The 14,034-nt window shown below is 45.1% G+C and overlaps 1 protein-coding gene across 1 annotated transcript in view; it reads left to right on the top strand.

Annotated features, from left to right (window-relative positions):
- The window catches only part of FOXO3 (forkhead box O3), an 88,868-nt gene extending 78,849 nt beyond the window's left edge, over positions 1-10,019 (top strand). The window contains exon 3 of the mRNA XM_041414922.1: positions 5,861-10,019. The gene's annotated coding sequence lies outside the window, so the exon portion shown is untranslated. The remainder of the gene's footprint in view (positions 1-5,860) is intronic.
- The last annotated feature ends 4,015 nt before the right edge of the window (positions 10,020-14,034 follow it).

Here is a 14,034-nt window from a genome sequence, read left to right as displayed (position 1 = left end):
AGAAGTGCGTAATAGGAGCTCCTTTTTAGAAACATAGCGTCACGCAGCTGAGGAAAGGTCAGGATCTTTTTTTCATATCAATTGGGCACTCGGCCCAGGTGATGAGCTGACAGCTGGAGAGGTGCAGGTCTTGTGTTGATGCCAGCCAAAAAGCCCAGGTACAGTGTGGCAGTGGGAGTGCACGTTTGAGTAGTACTGATAGCCAGCCTTTCTGTCCTAGCCTGGGGAAGGGGGATGAAGGATGAGCCACCCTGGGCTCCTGGTGCCAACGGTGAAGGTTCTCCAGCAGGATGTTCCCATCAGCACTGTCCCTGATCAAGTCCCGAGCGGTGTGTGGGGACGCTGACCCCGTTAAATCAGGTACCTGTGGTGGGTGGTGGGAATGCCCTGCTCTGGTCCGGTCTGCCGGGGCTGTTTAATCAGCTTTTCCACTCAGATTGCTGCACGGGGTGGCAGTTATTGGAGTCTGGCAGAGGGGACATCTGCTGAGCAGGAATCGGACAGGGACACAGCTCGGCTAGCGGAAGCCGCTGTGCAGCCGCGGCTGTCTGCCGTTCCTCCAGGAAAAAGGCCACTTTTCCCAGATGATGCTGCAGAGAATGGCTTGTGCATATGCACTTCTACAGCTGAGCTGAATGTCTTGCCCATTGTTTTTCCCTTGCACTGCCTGCATCTCCTGGCTTTTATCTACATAGAAATGTAGATAAAATCTGGGTTTGAGGTAGGACCTTTTCTCTCTTGCCTTTTCTCCCACTTGTAAGTTACGATAGAAGATGTCCATGGTATTGGCCTCTCATTTTCAATTTACCACACAGAAACAAGAAGATTCCATAGCATGGAAGATGTTTTTAAAATAGGCTTGGTACCTGGCAAAGAAAAAGAAGCTGTCTATGAGCACATTCAGAATAACGGGTACATAGCATGTTCCATAGCACTATAAACCCATAATTCAGGATGTCTCTAGCCATGCAGGTACCTCTCACTCTAAAATGTGACTCTTTTTCTTCAGATTCAAAAATGCAAGCAAAATTCTTCTCTGGTCTTGCACAGGTGCAGTAGTTGCACATCTTTTTGTGATCCACAGTAGACAGCTCCTTCCCAGTGCTCCCGAGTGCCTAAAGAAAGCACAGTTATTCCAGCTGATGGGCTTTACCCTTAAAATAAGATGTATTTTTTAAATCTTTTTGGCCTTCTTCATCTAGTCCAGCAGCATCCTGCCTTAAAAGGGCTGTGTTGAACACCCGGGCTGATGTCTCTCAGTCACTGGCAGTGTCACCCATAACTGGCAGGATTTCCATCCCACTCTTTGGGCTCCTGAGCAAAATAAAGGGGATAAAATTGACCAAAAAGTTGTCAAATAAGAAACTTGATGACCTTGTGGAGAGAAGTTGTCCTGTATCTAAGCTCTCCTGCGTTAGCCAGGGCAGAGGATTAAACCCAGCCAGATGTGATGGTTCTCAATAGTAATTGTCTGTCAGCAGGGCTCAGAGTTTCCTTTTCAACTGTAAAATGGGTAGATGGGATTTTTCCCACCTTTGTGGGTAAAATGAACTGCCCAGAGGAGCAGTGGATCCTCGTGTGCTGGGAATACTCCATACATGACAGGATCCTGAATAATCTTACCTAAGGCCCTGCCTTGAACAGAACACTGGACCAGATGATGCTGATCCCTTCCAGCCTGGACTTTTATATGGTGCTGTAGAGCAGTGGGATATCAGAATAACCTGCTTAGAAATAGTTGTGGCACCTCACTACAGTTCTGGCCTTTCCCAGGGCACTAGTACAGGATGAGAGAATGATCTGCTGTCTTAAGTTACATTTACTTCCAAAATACTTGGTTGTCTCCTATGGTTTGCAGTGTTTCTTGGAAGAAGAGCAGCAACAGAAGGAAAAGAGACACTTTTGTGCCTTGCATGCTTATGCAGCTACAAGCACTGCAACATTTTAGCTCCCATAAGTCCTGGTTCTTTGCTGGCATTCTTCCTCTTTCCATCCTTCAACCCTTACTCTCTGCCCCCAGTTCTGAGCTGGGAAAAATCTATTTTTGTGAGCAGAATTGAAAGAGAAAAAGCGAAATTGCAACATGCCTGAAAGTTCAGGAAATAAAGCCACATTAAGTTGCCAACTCTTTTTTTTGTCCGTGGGCTTTGTCCCCTAACCTCAGTGTTGTCCCTCAGCACCAGGCCATCCTGTGGCATGGTGTCACTGTGGCATACCTGCTGTGGCATTGGGATTTGCAATTTTTATTGTGCTTGAAATATAAATCTCATGCTGTAATTTTGTCATTACAGAAAGACTGGCCATGATAGTTATCTTTCTTAGCTGTTTTTAAGCAAATTCTGTGTATTTTTCAGTCTTCAGCTGTGAAACCTGAGGCAGAATATTAACTTGTAACCATACATAATCAAGTCTTGCTTTTTGACCCTACCCCCACTTTGGAGTAGAAGCTCTGTTGCAAGAAGTGATGACAAATCGAAGGGCAGAGGCACCAGAACAAATGCACATCTGTCACTGAAGGACACACGTTTCCTTGAAAATGTTTGTGTCCCAAGTGTCTAGACAGTAAAAGTAGTTACTGGGATTTCCTGTCCCTGGAGAGTTGTTGCAGAGTGATGCCCAGGGAGACCGCTTGTTTTACAGACCTCTAAAGGGTGATATTTTCCAAGATGAGGTCCACTCAACAAGCCAAATCAGGAGATCCATGTTAGGCTGCCGTACAGAGGAGCTGTGTGTTGGCAGTGCAGATTCTCATACCATAACTGTGTAAAGGAGCACACAGCTTTTCTTCCAGCAGAAAATTTTATGTACTGGGGGCTGTGTTGGCTCACTGATAAACCAAGGGCACATTATCTATGCCCTGCTTTGGGGAGCATTTGCACACCACCTTTCTGTTCTGAAGAAATTTCCAGTGCTTCATAATTGGCACCATTGGGAATCAAAGGGAGAAAGCAACAGGTGGCAAATGATTCTTCAGAGCTGCTCTGATGGTGCACAAGGTGGCTTGGGGCTTGGGAGTCCAGTTAAGTGGCGGAATGATGTGAGGCAGAAGTAAAGAAATGTTGTTGCTGGAGGGATATTAGAACTGGTCAGCTTGGCCACAGAGTAAAATGGGAGTAGCATTTGTAACTGGTCAGTGGGAAGGTAGAGGATGGGAGGGCAGAGAATAGGACAGAAGAAAGGGGCATCTCGTCTCCTGCATGACTGTTTGCAAAGCTTTTAGCAGGGCCTGTTGCAGTAGGACAAGGGTAATGGTTTTAAACCAGAAGAGGGTAGATTCAGATAAAATAAAAGGAAAGCGTTTTTTACAATGAGGGTGGTAAAACACCACAACAGGTTGCCCAGTGAGGTGGTGGATGACCCACCCCTGAAACTGCTCCCATCCAGGTTGGATGGGGCTCTGAGCAGCCTGATCTAGTTAAAGATGTTCTTGCTCACTTCGTGGGGATTGGACTAGACAATCTACGAGGTCCCTGCCAGCCCAACCATTCTATGATTCGGTGATAAATGAAGATGTAACTGGAGCACGCGTTTCCGTGCCTTGATACAGTTTTCATCTCTGTGGGGTAGCTAAGTCAGGGTAAGTAGGCTTTTTGTGGTGAGGCAGAAAGCAAGGCTGTGTGAGTCTGTTACAGGCTTTAACAGGGTAATTTGAAGGCAGGCAAGTTAAGACTTTGATCTAGCTCTTTTCATTTTTAATCCATTTGCAAAGTCCATGTAAGCAGAGCTGTGAAAATGGAACATAGTTTGGTTCTGCTATATGATGCACACCTCAGCTGTGCATCTGTCTCCAAAATGTTGGCACTGTCTGAAGTACAGGTCCCACAAGAAAAAATATTTGGCGGTGCCACTTCCACAAAAGATGGTCAACTTAACCCATCCTCCAGAGTTTTTTCTCATCACTTGGTTTCATAGTATAATGCTGCACATAGATTTTTAATTTAAACGTTAAGCAATGCGCTGGTGCTTTATTGGGAGTTTCTGTACTCCTTTACTTTAAATCAATAGCTTTTTTCAAAGTCAGCAAGGCTTCTCACACATGCCACAGTTAAGCCCATGCTCAACATAACTGGCAGCTGCCTGAGAGGGAGCTGACTTGCTGGGCTGTGGCATTTGGGACACGAGCCTTGCCTTCAGAGGATGTTGTGCTTTGCGAGGTCACTTATTTCCAGCCCCCTCTGGTGCTCAGGTTTTAAGAAGTAGAGAAATGGGCTTGCACTTGCTTGAGCCGCTTACGAGCCACTAGCCAGGTTTTACTGGGGCTGCCAGGCCTGTCTGGGTATCTTCTGCTGACCCTGTTACGGCCATCGGGGCAAGCAAATGGAGTCATCGGCAGGCAGTCACATTAACCAACAGCCAGCGTTAATTTGCCCTTTGAAAATGAAGAAATCAATATGTTGATCCAGTTGGAAATCCCTTTATTCACAAAACAGTCTACCCCAAACCCCTCTACATAATTAAGGCTAAAGCCAAATTTTGTTTGGGTGAAATGCACAATCTGTCTGCTCCCTAAGCTGTGCTGAATGAAGTTCTCCCCCAATGGCACAGGCAGCAGCTGTCACGCTGTTGCTTTAATAACCATGAGACAAAATGATTAAATTTCCATCAATCATTTAGCATTATCAGAATAGATCATTTTAATAAATTGTTATCATAGGATCAGTGCCTTGTACCTTAGACAGGAGACAGTTTGAGTGATCCTCCTTGCAGGAGATGCCTGTCCTGGTTAAAGCAGCAGTTCCACTAAATCCACGATTTTTCGTGAGGGTGCCTGCTAGCTGGGTCTTTTGAAAGTAAAGACAGTCCTGTAATCAACTCAGTGGCTTTTGGTTTCAGGCAGTGTCCCCTTGTTCTTGCACTGTATAAAAAAATCATCAATCTTTTGTCTTGGGGAAAATCCTCAAAAGGTAGTAAGTGTGAGGTGTGAGGGAACTAAACCCTGTTTTCAGAAGCCTTTTCAGAGCCAGAAGCTACATGCCCAGCAATACAGATGTCTACCAACTGAGCTTTCTGAGAAAGTGAGAGGATTTCATGGGAATGTTTAAATGTACATATTTTTTAAAACCCTGTGTCCTGCCTGCCTATATCTCTAAGCCACTGCGTACCTTTAAAACTCTGTCCCCTTGGCCCCCTTGGTTGAAATGTTCATCTGTTTTCAGTGTTTTACCTACTTACCTTGTTTCTTCATAGTCATCTCCGTGGTGTATCCAAGGTGTCTTCCCCATGCTTCTCTCTCCTCAGAGAAGTTTCTTGGCTAGAGAATAAGATAGACCCTAACCCAGTTTTTAAAGCCAACTGGACCCTGTCTGTTACTGGTGTGTTGTGTGAGCAGGAAAATGGAAAACTCCAAAGTCCACACTGAAATTCATTACTCCTTACTGTTTGTCTTAAGCATTCTCTTCATCTGTCCTTCAAGGGTGGTGGTGGATGTCAAACACTTACAGATTTATTCAGCTTTTTGGTGATGCTGAGAAAAGGTGATCATGAAAAATGGAGAAAAGCTGGAAGATCCTTCATTGCTTCTACCTGGAAATACATTTAACAAATAGACAGTGCACTGGGTTTCTGTAAATCAGACTTGACCGTCATTTTTCATTGGAGAGAGGGTTTTTGCTGTCCTGTTTGGGAGCAGCTAAGCCATCAAAGAAACACATGAACCTTGGCAAGAGAAAAGTATTTTCAGGCAGGGTCATCTTATTCCTTGCTGTATGTTTGAAGCTCCTGGGTGCAAACATGTGCCTGCAATGTTCCCCAGTGTAAGCTGTTGTTTTGTTTGAATGTTTGCTTGGTTGCCTTTTTTGTTGTGGTTTTTTTTTCCCTTTGTGCAATAATCTCACTGTCTTTTCTTCGTTTTCTTCTCCAGGCCCTCAAACTGACACGAGATGTAGAGAGAGAACCCTTTGCCAAATCTGCTGTCAGCAAGTGGACAGTGATACTGTTTACAGCTTACGACCTTTGTGAACCCTGCATTATTTTCCTAATGAAGCAGACTGTTAATAGGCCCTTTACTGGAGTGAAGAACCTACTTTTTTTTTTTTCCCCTTTTCTTTTTTTTTTTCTTTTGTTGTTGAAATTGAACTCATTCTGAAGTATGCAAAATCTTCCTTTTCTGGGATGGCCAAGCACCTGCTGTGGAGACAATGTTCAGCACCATCCTGTTGAGAACACACTGTGTAGCCTTTACACTAGTTACTTGTCAATGAGTATGTGGTGTTTCAATATATTAATGGTTTATGGGATGTTTTAAGTTGGCTTTTCTTTTTGGAGGTTTTCCCTGTCTGCCCACCCTCCCCTCTACAGCCTCCAGTTTGATTTCTGTAGATTTTTAACCATTTTTGCTTTCTCTCCCTGGGGAATCTGAGGCACTGTGCACATGCATGGAAATGACTGTGACCCAGCACTGCTCAGGTGTCAGGGTTTTCTGAAGGCACAGCGTTTGCTAGTCCTGTCAGCCAGCTGGATTCCAGAGAGGGGATGTGTGTGGCCCGTTTGTTTGTTGGGTTGGTTGGTTTGTTTCTTTCTTATTCTTTCCTTAAGTTTAATGGTACACCCCTGTTTTCCGTAAGGGTCAACCCAGAGCTGGTTGCAAAGCAAGGGAAGCTGGCGAGTGTTGCCTCTTGGCTCACGAGGACGGACTGATAGCGGGTGCCACTGCCCTGACACACACCGAGGCACGAGCCCCTTTCCTGCCCGCTGGAGCAGGCTGCCCTCCTGCCTTAGGTTGGCAAAGCTGCCCTCACTGCCGTGGGGAGCTGCTGAGGAGTCACGGGCTGAGCTGCCGCACGAGGTGGATGCAGTCACCTGTAGAGATGTGTTTGGAAGCACAGAAATTAAAGGAAACCGAGCGGCTGGGCGTCGGCAGGTGACTTGCAGTGACAATGCCAGGAGCTGAGGCACAGATCACTGCAGGGTGTGTTATGGCATTAGTGATCCTGTTTATTTTTGTTGTTGTTGTTTTGGACATATCCTTGATTATTTTTTCCTTCTCATTATGTATAATCCATTGTGGCAGAAGCAGGAGTGGGAATGGCACAGTATCATACAAATGGCTTTTCGTATGAGCGTAGATTGTAGCAGGATAAATGACACTGAAAGACAAGGCAGTTTTATATATTTTGCTTCTAAGATTTTCTTTTGTAAAATGAATAATAATTAATAATAATAATGAATAAAAGGTATGGTGCTGTATAGATCCTCTCTATAATCTGGAAAGTTTGATTACTTTTTATTAGTATCTGGGGGGGGAGGGATACAAAAAAAGAGGGGAAAACACCAGTGGTACACAGGGATTTGGTATGAAGAGGTTCTGAATAGGACAGTGTATACATAATTCTCCAAAGCGATATATGAAGTTTTTTTTTTCCTTTGCATAAAAGCATTATGCATATAAATATATAAATATATTTTATTATGTACAGAAATGGATCATTATGCATGGATGTTAGGAAAACAAAACTAGCATTTTAACCCAAGGTCTCAGTGCATGAGTTCCCACCGACCCGTGTCCCATGCAATGTGGAGTGACTCCCTCTGGCCACTGCCACCACACATGCACAGTCACGCACCAACACTCACACGCATTCGTGGGCCCTTCCTCACTCCTTACTTTCCAGGTCCCTGAGGTGATTTTGGTGAAACAACGGCTCCCAGTGTGATGGAAGTTTTGGTTTTGTACCGTAACACCCATGCTGTTCTCTCATAAAGGTGCACCTCTTGGTTTCTCCCCCCAGTTACGACCGTGTAGGCTCTGTGCAGTTGTGGTTAGCATAGCCCTGTAGTATATCAACTCTTTCAAGCAGCCAAGGGTTTATCATTTGCCTTTAAAAAACATTCTCTTTTCTTTTTACACTGAGGGGTTTTATTTGTTAGCACGTGGCCTAGTTTATTGCATTCGTTGGAGCTGACTGGTGCACATTGCCCATGTCTATCACCAGCCAGCTTCCCAGGATGCTTGTGTGGCACAGCTGGGCACCCAGCTTAACCGAGTGCAGTTGCAGGCACCTTTTACTGAAATCGGTCAAGAGTTCATCACTGGCCTCCCCTGAGCGTGTGCCATTAGCTCTTAGCTTCCTGGTGCACCCCAAAATTTGAGTGTATGCTGAAGGACTTCCCTCTGGTGTTTCTTTCACTGAGGCTTCTCTGCAGCTGCTGCCCTGTGGCTGGACTTGTGCCCCAGCCCCATGTTTTGGCTGTCAGCAGAGCTCAATTGGTGGCTCCCCATGCTGAGGTGCAGCTTTTGATCCCTACACAGATGAGCCTCCAGTGAGACCCGTGGTGCTGCCCAAAGAGCCACTGTCACTGACAGATCAGTAAAGCCTGACTCGATGATATGGCCAAAGTGACCAAACCCCATAATTTGTTTTTTTTTCTTGGTACAGATTCAGTTCTTGTCCAAGGCAAGGGAAGGTCTGTTGAAAACTTAAATGAAAAGGCTGCAAATTCTGCTCTGTTCCAGCAACTTAGCCTGCTTGGGTTCAGAGGAACTGCTTTCCACTGGCAGAAATGAGAGACAAAATGATGGCCTGCTCTGTTCAGAAAATGGAGAAAAAACACTTGGTTTAGAGACAGCCCATCAATGGCAGAGAAGTTTTTTTTAAGAAGAAATAATAAAAGCATTAGTGGCTGAAAGGCTTAACCTGCCCCCCAGCAATGTCAAGGGGAGCATTTCCATTGGCGTGGCTGGGACAGCTTGGGCCCCTGCTTTGCAGAACATCCCAGCACTCACTGAAGAGGGATGGACTTGGCCAGCCTCTTCGGTTTGGTTTGGTTTCTATTGCTCAGTTTTGGGGCCAGAATTTTCAAGCAGAAGTGCCTGGTGTCAGGCACCAAACATCAGGGAGTCCAGCGTGGTCGCAGGGGACGAGCTGCTCTGCTCTCATGGCTTCTTGAAGGAAGGGGAGGGGACAGGTCCCCCCAGGCCCAAGGGAAGGTCATCGTCCTCTGCACCTGCTGAGGTGCCCAGCAAAGGCCCTTTACTCCAGAGGTGCTAAATAAATCTCCCTGAATTCAAAGGGCCCGTTATTTAGGTGTCAGAATTAAGCCTTGAATAGTTAGTTTGGGGAACCTACATTTTGAAAATTTGGCCTTTCAGTCTTTGAACGTTTAAGCCTAGAAGTTGTCCTTGTGAAATCATGTAAAACAGATGAAGGTCAAGGTCACAATTACATGGTTGTCTTTTGAACACTTGATCTAAACAAAAGGTCTTAAAAGGTGTTATTTATGCAGTTTCTAATCACAGGTTGGGGCTTGATTTAATGATTTTGTAAAAGAAATTTTCTCCTAAGAATAATCGGATAGTTAAACACTGCTTAACTCCAGAAATTTTTGTGCCACTGCTTAAAAAAGTTACCTTTTAGGTCATGTATTTCTCCAAAATTATATCATTGCTTGGCAATTGGTGTCCTGTAAGTGTTTCAAGTACACAATATACCTTTGGAATTGCCAACAGATGCGAAGGGGGACCAGATACATTTCGTAACTATGGGTTGGAAAAAATGGATTGTACATTTGGCTTCACATGTTTAACTTTTTTTTAAAAAGTTGCATGATTGGAAAAAATATGTATACAGTATCTGTAAAACTGTTTTATCTGTTTCTGTTTCAAGCCATGTAAATTGGAAGAATATTAAATCCACAGCCTTATCGCGCATGGCCGTCTTTACATACCGAAGAGCTGAACAGTTTATACTTTTCATTTGGGCTATCTTGTACTTTCATTTGAAAGCAGACACTCTCACGTTGCAGTCTTACTGAGGATTTTATATTAAAAAAAAAAAAGAAAAAAAAGAAAACAAAGAAAAAAGATGCTGCCCTGGAGGAATATATTACCTTGCTACTCAGAGGTTGGAAGGAAGTTTGTTTTGGAGCAAAACCTGCCCCTTTCCAAATGAAGTAGAGATGCAGTGCTTACTCCACTTGGTGTTAGTAGATATTGCCTTGTGTATTCCATTTTAAATTGTAATCTAGTTTGTAAAAGAGATGGTGACGCATGTAAATAAAGCATAATGGATCTCTACATTGCACATTTGCCTTTGCTGTTTTATTGTGTCACACACAGGACCTGGAGAAGGGGTGACTTTCAAGCAGCAAGTGAAAGTGGCTGGTGGGGTGCTTGGGGCTGGGCAGGGGTCCCCAGCCTGCATCCAGCAATATCTGTCAGTCCATATTGACATGGGCCTCAGCCCTTCAATCCTTCAGCCAAGCCAGTGTAGTTTTGGTGGTCAAATACCCCCAAGGGGGATCATTTACTGCTGCTAAAAAATCACAAAGTTTTCTTGAATCTGGGGACAGAGGGGGTTGTCCCCAGGGGTGGCAGCTGCACGCTGCAGCTGCAGACCAGCTCGCCTGAGCTGGGAGAGAACCCGTCCGACCACAGACCTGTCCAGAGAAGGGTTACAGCCCCACCATGGCTTGGCTGGGTTTCAGACTGTCTTTGAAAAATGCCTGGAGTACTTGAAACCACCCGTTTGGGATTTGGGATAATGAAACCAGCAGCCTGACTCAGCAGGAAGTTATACTGAGGGCTCTGGCTGAGGCACTGGAGAACGTGCTCAGAAATGAGAGACATGTCAACAAAAAAAAACTCTTCTCCCACCCTGATGGGAAGCCAGAGATGTACATGGTCTTTTTGACTCCTTTTTCAGGAGGAAATTGTATTTTCAAGAAAGAGGAGCCTTTCATCACAGGAGGGAGGGGGTTTTCATTACTCCAGGGGGACAAACTGTGATGGTGTCCTTGCAGAGCCCACAGGAACATTACGCTGAAGTAAGCAACAATAAAGAGCAGCTTGGGGATATCCCTTGTTAAACACAGCAAGAGCTGTTCAGGTTTTGATCTAACTAGAGATAGCCTGAAACATGACAAGATCCAGACAGAGTAAATAGCCTTTGACCAGGAGAAAGTGTGCATTAAACTTGCCAGAGTGAGAGTGCACTTGCCCTGCAGCAACTACAGCTTCCCATCACAAACAGAGCTGTTTTGCTTGGTTTTTTCAGAAGGCTTCTCCAACAAGGCTCTGCCAGGGAAGGACTCGGGCCCTCTGCCTTGGTATTGCTGCGCTGATATTTGGGACACTGATATTGTGATTGTTTGGCCTAGTGAGGTGCCTTGGCCTAGTGAGGTGCCTTGGCCTAGTGAGGTGCCAAGTCAAAGGGACTCAGCTTTAACCTGAATTTAGGCAGGGGTGGCCACAGTAACGAAGATGAGCTGATCAGCTCCTGAGCAAGTTTTGTGCTGAACCTACTTGGGTCTGTTGTGCAATGCCTTAGCTGTGACCTTCAGTTCACACGGCCTTGGAATAGATCATGCTTATCTTTCACAGTACTTTCAAAATAAGTCCAAACATTTTAAAACTTCTCCAAGTTATCCCAGAAGGCAAAAGACTTTTCACGTTGCTGCTGAGGCTGGTGAGGCAACAGAGAGCTATTTTGGGAGCTCCCCACCGCATATGCTGAGTCGTGAGTTCAGCCAGGCCAGGGAAAACAGTATTTTACAGCTCTTGTTTGGTTACGGCTGCCAAGGAAGTTAGGGGTGCTTTCAAGAAGGCTGAGATAAGTAAATCTGGGAGGCTACCTCTTTTACTGGTTGGAGCCATCATGGCTGGAATCTCCCCCTTCAAAAGGAAGTCTTCCTGGATGAAGTGGAGCCCAAGCCAGATGGAGTAGATACTGCTCTTGCTGGTACACACGTTCATCCCACTGCCAGCGGCTTCTGCGCTGTTTCATGGCATCTCTCTGCCCAACCCAGCCCACAGAGCTTTTTTTCCCACTGGGTCTGCCTGTGGAATTTTTAAAAATGAAAATATATTAATCACATAAGTACAAAGCATAGAAAATTCCACTAGAGCAACAAAAAGACCAAGTAAGCTTTTTTAAATTTTTTTTTTACTGTGGTTTAAATCTTTGAGAAACTTTGGAATTGTCTGGCAAAATTCAGAATCTCCGGATTGGAATTTTCATTTTTGCACCTGGATTTTCTTTGCATACTCATGACATGAGCAGTTTTGCATATGTCAAAACATTTACTTACTAGAACAAAGTGTTTCCTGCTTTTATTTTTTGATGGTTTGATGGCATACCAAGGACCTGATTTAATCTAGAAAATGAGATAAAATGTCCCAGTTCAGTAGGAACAGCTGGCATGAATGAGGTTAACTGTTGTAACATTCTTTTAATGTTACAATATGCCATGCAGGTTTAAAGATGCCTATGTCCTATGAGTGACATGGTGAAATGGGGGAAAACTAAAAATACATGACATCTCATAAAAATGTTTCCAACTTCCAAGACAAATACAATGCTGATCAGGAGTATTTTCCCTCAGTTTTCACTCTTTTTGAGGCAATACCTTAGAATTTTGTTTTTGCTGAAACTTAAAGCACAGAGCAATTCCCACATGTTGCCTTTCCCTGGGGATCAGCTTTCCAGCAGTGCTCTCTGCAATGGGCATTGATGCTGCTGCTGGCGCCTGTGGACCCTGGCAGCGCAGAATGTCAGAGTTTGGCTCTATTTCATGCTCTGAGGACCACTGTAAACCCTCAGTTGTCCCATGGCTGGTGCAGCAGGGTCCAGCACTGGAGGATGGGAAGGACATCAGTGGGAGCAAACCCAGCAGATACCAGCTCCTTGCTCTGGTGTGTGATAACGTCTCTAAAGATTCACCTGCTGCATGGACAGTGGTTCCTTCTGCTGTTCCTAACCACCTTGGAGAAGGATGGCATTGGTTACAAAGTGCTAGTTAAGAAATACAGGTGTACTCTACCTCTGACCCCCAAAGCAGAAGATGGAGAGAAAGTGTTGTGCGTTGGCAGAGTCACCTCAGAGGTGCTCCCTGGAGAGCAGCAGAGGAAGCTGCTCCTGACACCTTCCCCTCCAGAAGGGAGAAGTCCAGCCATTCCAAGCCTCTGCCATGAATGACTGGCCTGATGTTTGTCTTGGATTTGTTGTTTCAGAAGAAAATTCATACTTCACCAGCACTTTATCTTAAATCTCTCTTAGGCCTCTCTTACTTAAGGTTAACCAGGCTTGTACACCATTAACTAATTCATGGATGAATGTCCTGGAGAAAAGTCACTGCTTAGGAAGCAATAAAGCAATTCATAAAAGACATACAATAAAAAACCAAAGTCCTTTTACTCATTAAATTAAACCCATTGTCAGTCACACTTCTCTGGAGAGTCATATTTGCAATATCAAATTGTGTTATCAACCTCAGTGTGCATCTGTTAGTCAGAATTTATGGCGAGGCTGCCTTGTTTATACAGAAGTTTTTGCCATGCACTGTCACTCAGCCTAGCAGACTCCCATGGAAAAGCCACAATTGAAGTTAAAATTCTACTCTGCCATAGCAGTTATAAAATTATAGTGGCTTTCAGAACTGGACAAAGTCTCTTCCTGAGCAAGGCAGTACCTTTGGGTGTCTTCTCTGAAGCTTCTGCCTCTGGGGAAAGCAGCAGAGGGGAGGTCAGGCATGGATGTAGAGGGGATGTGCAGGGAGCTGTGTTTGCTCTGCAGCCTGGGCACGTGGCTGTCACCAAAGGGCCGGCACTAACCAAGTCACACAGACAGGAGCGGTCGTGTGGGAAGTTTCCTGGAGTAACACCAATGCAGAGCTTCTTTTCCCTCCTCCTCACCCTTAACAAGCACTTCAGGGTGAGCCCATTTCACTTGGTTTTTCACCAAAGGACATCAAGGTGAGAAGATGCCTGCAGAAAGTGCCCTGAATTGCTGGGTCCTGGGGGACGTGGCTGCATTTCCAGCCTCTTAAATCTCCTACCAGAACATCTTTGCTTTTCCACAATGTCTTCACCTTTCCTTGCCAAAGCTTTGTTCCCTTATTAAGAAAGGGCCTCTGGGATGACAAGATGATGTTGCTGTTAGCAGGAGACTCTCAAGGTTTGGTTTTCCCCCACAAAGGGATGTGTAAGGAGCAAGGGGGTGGGCAGCTCCCACCTTATGGATCTCATGGACCATGCATCCAAGGGGGTTTCTCCTTGGGTGCAGAGGAAATGTGAAGAGATGTGAGCCCACAGGAGTGAAA

This window comes from Onychostruthus taczanowskii, unplaced genomic scaffold (assembly GCF_017590055.1).
Source record: "Onychostruthus taczanowskii isolate IOZ18803 unplaced genomic scaffold, ASM1759005v1 scaffold48, whole genome shotgun sequence".
Classification (NCBI taxonomy): Eukaryota; Metazoa; Chordata; class Aves; order Passeriformes; family Passeridae; genus Onychostruthus; species Onychostruthus taczanowskii.
The sequence above is the reverse complement of the archived record's forward strand: the minus strand, read 5'-3'. Positions and strand labels throughout refer to the sequence as shown.